We start from the raw sequence: 5,311 nt of genomic DNA, 5'->3' as shown, positions 1-5,311 counted from the left end.
CCCCCCCAGGGGTTCCAAACTAAAAGGATTTTTTTTTTTTTTTAAAACAACCCCCCTTTTTTTTTTTTTTTTTTTTTTTTTTTTTTTTTTTTTGTCTTTTTGTCTTTTTCCGTGTCCGGCAACGGATCGCAACCCTCAGTGTTGCCCCCTTACCGGACCGGGGACCGGCAACGGGATTGCAACCCTCAGCGTTGCCCCCGCGCCTCGCTCAGCCAGTGAGCGGGAACCGGTCTGTATGTGGGATCCGAACCTTCAGGCGGGAGCGCCACAGCGCTTCCCAAGCAGCGCACTTATCCAGTGCGCCACTGGGCCGGCCCCCCACTTTCATTTTCTATCTCAATTGCTGTTTCCTCCCCCAACCCGGGAATTCAAGCTAAACACCTGAGAGGCATACTTGACTCTCTCTCCCTTTCTCACCCCCATCCTGTAATCTACAAAATTATTATAACTTAATGTTAGGAATTTATAAATTTAGATTTATGATCTATTTGAATTTATCCCTTTACCACTTGCCTATGACCTTCTAGTCTAGACTCTTACCACCTTTCACCTCAACCAGGTATGACCTCTGTGCTGGATTGTTAGTTATTCTCTTTGCATCAGCACCAGCCCCTTTTGAGTGCAGAAGACACACCAGGGACTAGTTTTCCCAGAATTCCCTTCTCTGTATTGGAATTCGCCAGTGAGAAGAACATGGGCAAGATGTGGAGAGCAGACATGAAGCAAGGCCATTATCCTGTGAAGTTCATTGGACCAAACGCATGGACAGACCCGAGATTTGAAGCAGCTCCTCAGACTTCTTAACAAGCACTGTTTTGCTGCTTCAGATTAAGATAACTGTTGGGAGCTTTCCCAGAGAATCCTTGACACTTGCAGCAGTTTACTAACTTCTTGAAAAATACCCATTTCTGTGTATCAGGCTAGATTCTCAAGGCTGTTTTCCCGATTTTCTGGCTACAACTTTCTTGACCTTCTCTCCTCCAACCTTTGTACATCTGTGAATCCCTAATTCCTATCCGAAACCCCTTTACTCCTGCAATATCTCCACCAACTCACTTTTCCTGACCAAACACAGACTAATAAAACCTCCCTAATGTTTCCATTTCCCCAGTTGTGTCACCCATGAGTCAATTCTCCATAAAGCTGCCAAAGTGATATCAAAGGTCTGCTTGCTTGTCCAATTTGCCTCCTTAAATTCACTCAGTGATTCCCACACTAAACAGGACAGCCTACTCTTCTTAATTTGAAAAACAAAATCCTCCAGGACTTGATATAGTTCCTATCTCTTAAGGTTTACCTCTCCCATTTCTAGCCTTCTATTTTAAACTCAGAAATGTAAGTTCCTAGTGGTCCCTAGACATACACACTGTCTCCTGCTGTCCTGTATTGCTCATGCCGGATCCCCTGTAATGAAGGACCTTCACGTGCCCCACCACACTTTACATGGCCACGACCTTCTCCTTCATGAGACTCTCCTCAAGAGTCATCTCCTTTTGACTTTCCTCACTACATGTGGGCTGGGCTGAATGGTCCTTCTCTAAGTTTTTTTTAATTCTCTGTGTCCATCTCGACCACTCCTTTTACTAATTATCTATATAAGTGCCTGTTTCCCCACAGATGCTGTTCTACCCGAGATGAAAGACTGTCATTAATCTCTGTATCTAATTCTAGCACAGGGCTTGATGAATGATAAATAAATTACTGAAGTAATTAATGCATCAACAGGAACGGTCTGGCCCAGGATGATCAAATAGACACTGGTCTGAATTATGTTGGGCTATTATTAAGTACAGATAGAGGGAATATGCAGGTAGATGACATAGTGTGCAAGTTTATACAGGCTAGAACTGTCACACTTACCTGAGAGTTTATTTAATTTGTATGAAAGTATTAAGGGAAAATTAGATCTAAGACTACTGAACAGGATGACTGGTAGCATCCACCTAGTTAAAAGACCTAAATAACCCTTCTTCACACCACACAACCATACCCATCTTCATTGTCTGCAGGATGGGCATGGGTCCTAGGCATTTACCAAACCCTGTTTCTAAAAGAAGAGGGTCAACTTAATTACTGTAAGAGTTAATAGTAGGGAAAACAATAAATTGGAATAGCTATAAAAGTCTTCACACAGGAAGTAGGGCTTGAAAGATTACAAAAAATGGTTGAATTTGGGAAGTTCCCTTAACTCCTGTGAATGGAGAGCTTTCTCCTTGATTCCTCATTTCCCACTTTTCCCAGATACTTTTGCCAATCGCCTTCTACCTGTTTCAGAATAAGGTGAGTTGATGTAAGTCTAGCTGATTAAAATTATTTGAGATATTCGTAACAGGTATCACTTTTGAATACCTATTACGTGCCAGGCACTATTCTAACAGCTTCACATGTGATAGTTCATTTACTCTTCATAACCAACTTAATACTATTGTTATACCCATTTTGAAGGTGAAGAAACTGAGGCACAAACCGGTTAAGGTAGAAACTCAGATGCCTCAGGAAATGCCAGAGGGGCCCAGCATTGTAGCTGTCCCCATCCTGGGTGCCAGAAGAAAACTGGATTACACAATTAAGAAGTGGATCAAACCTGGTTATCAGTCTTTATGCTATTATTAACTTCTAATATAATCTCTTCTATCTTTTTAAGACATTCTAGTAATTACACATGGAGAAACATTTGTCACTGCCACTTTTCTTAGGCTACCATATCTGATAAAGTATCTAATTAACTAGCTCATCTTCTCCCATTTATTCCCCAAATCCCCACTGCATTAGTTTCCTAGGGCTTCCATAACAAAGTACCACAAACTAGATGACCTAAAAAAAACCAGAAATTTATTCTCGCACAATTTCAGAGGCTAGAAGTCCAAACCAAGCTTTCTGAAGGGTCATGTCTCTCCTAGCTTCTGGTGCTTGCCAGCAATCCTGGGCATTCCTTGCTTTGCAGCTACATAACCCTAATTTCCCTGTTTTCATCACAAGCATTCTATCTTCTGTTTGTCTATGACTTCAAATGGCATTCTCCTCTGTGTGTGTATCTGTCACTGTCTCTTTCCCTCTCTTTTTCTAAGGACATAAATCATATTGAATTAAGGGTCCACTCTATTTCAGTATGACTTCATTTTGATTTACATATTAATAATATCTGTAAAGACCCTATTTCAAAATAAGGTCATATTCACTGGTACCAGGGGTTAGGATTTCAACATATATTTTTGAAGGATGGAATTTAACCCACATCACCCACTTAATGTGATTCAGCACCTCAATTTTTACATCTAACGGCTCCTCTACAGTTTTCCTCAACCTCGTATTCATTCCTTTGAAACTAAGCCCTCAAAACTTCCTAATGACTTCCAACATCTTGACATCCCATCTTCCAATAACCTTCATTTTTAAAAAATTCTTCTGCAGCATGTGACATTGTTGAAGCCCATTGCTAGGGACTCCAGGTGCAATTTGCTGTCTTCTCTGCTTCTGAAAATCCTCAATCCCTTGGAATTTTTTTACTTCAGGTTTAATCTTTACTTTAATGAATGCATCCACTCTCTCAGCTTCATTACAGATCTGTGTTTCTATCCATAACATCTACTAGGTCTTTTCTCCATCTACTTGATTTCAACGTGTCTAAGACCAATTTATCTTCCTAATATATTTAGTTCACCTGATCTTTTCTTTTCTCTTTATAGATGACAGGTTCAAAATTTGAATGTTTGCTGTTAGTACTGTTGCTATTGTTTAATCTGTTCCCTTTACTATTGATTATCAAATTAATAACCAAACTCTATTATCATTTAAGGGCTTATGTTTATCTAGAAAGGACATTATTTTCATTTGTCTTATTGGATTAGTCCATCTCCTGAATTTTAGGCCTGGATTAAAAAAAAAAAAAGTGCTGTTCTTAAACTCATTTGTCTTATTGGATTAGTCCATCTCCTGAATTTTAGGCCTGGATTAAAAAAAAAAAAAAGTGCTGTTCTTAAACTAATTTTTTATGATTACACTAAAAAGCCGGCTTCTTGAGTCTTCTGTTGCAGGTCGATCTATTTCAAGGTCTTTCACTGTTTTCCGTGCTAGATTTATTCCTTGTATGAGGAATAATCACTCTGATTTCTTTAGAAAGATAACTTTATTAGCTGAAGTCCATTTTCTTTCTCTCTTGTTCCCTAATATGAATTATATGATTTGTAATTATTGGTCTTTTTAAAAGAATAGCTTTAGTTTTAACGACTGATGCTATCACCTTTATTTTCACTCAATGATTTTCACTTTTATCATTATTATTTATTCTACTTTCCTTTTTATTATGAAATATGTCAAACATACAGAAAAACACAGAGGATTTTAACACAATCCCATGTACTTGCTCCCCAAACATTTTTTTTAAGTTAACATTTTGCCACATTTGCTTTAGTTACTTTAAGAAAAAACCAGAAAAACAAAAACAAAATAATTACACAAACATTTAAAGTGTCCTTTGTAACTTCTCCCCAATCTTATACTTCTTCCTCTACCCCAAGGCATTTCTCCCCACTCATGTTTACTTTATTAGCTGTATATGAATTAGTAAACAAAAGATAGCACTATTTTATGTGTTTTTAAGTTACAAAAATGGTATAAAACTCTATAAATGATTCAACTTGTCTTTTTCACTTAATATTTTGTTTTTGAGATACATGCAGATCTAGTTGATTCACTTTAACTTTTTAAAAGGTGACTAAAACAATATATTGAGGGCTTACCTATTACTGGCTATTGAGTCTGCATACAGTTTTTCACTCTTACAAACAAACTGCTGTGACATTCTAGCACCTTCTGTATATGTGTAAGAATTTCTTTATGGTGGTGGCCAATGGAGTGCAGAGAGTATACCCTAGAGATTGCATTAAGGTGCAATAATAAATATTAGAAACTCTGTTTACATTTCTTTTTCACCAAAAATAGTAAGACTTACTAATATTTAATACATGGAATAAAACAGCACTCGTTTAGTACACATGTGAACTGGAAATGTCTCGTGGAGACAATACAAAATATTCGAAATATTAGTGGGAGCCCTGCAATGCTAAGGCATTGACAGTAGCACATTTATATATTCATTGATCAGCTTTCATATAATGTTGGGTGGTCACATAGATTTATACATTCTGCTATCTCGATTACCCTCAACATGACTTAAAAGAATTTCTGCAAAGGAATTGTGTGTCAAAAATTATTCTGATAATGCACATACAAATGAAAAATAAGAAAACGGCACTCAAGTATGAGCTGCTTGTCAGCCATATTACAAGGTAAAAATTATAACCACATATTC

General features: G+C 37.6%; 1 pseudogene; it reads right to left on the bottom strand.

Annotated features, from left to right (window-relative positions):
• The window catches only part of LOC103588900, a 19,773-nt pseudogene extending 14,972 nt beyond the window's left edge, over nucleotides 1-4,801 (bottom strand).
• Nucleotides 4,802-5,311: the final 510 nt, after the last annotated feature.

The sequence above is a fragment of the Galeopterus variegatus genome, unplaced genomic scaffold (genome assembly GCF_000696425.1).
Source record: "Galeopterus variegatus unplaced genomic scaffold, G_variegatus-3.0.2 Scaffold625, whole genome shotgun sequence".
Lineage (NCBI taxonomy): Eukaryota > Metazoa > Chordata > Mammalia > Dermoptera > Cynocephalidae > Galeopterus > Galeopterus variegatus.
This window is presented reverse-complemented; position numbering and strand designations above follow the sequence as displayed.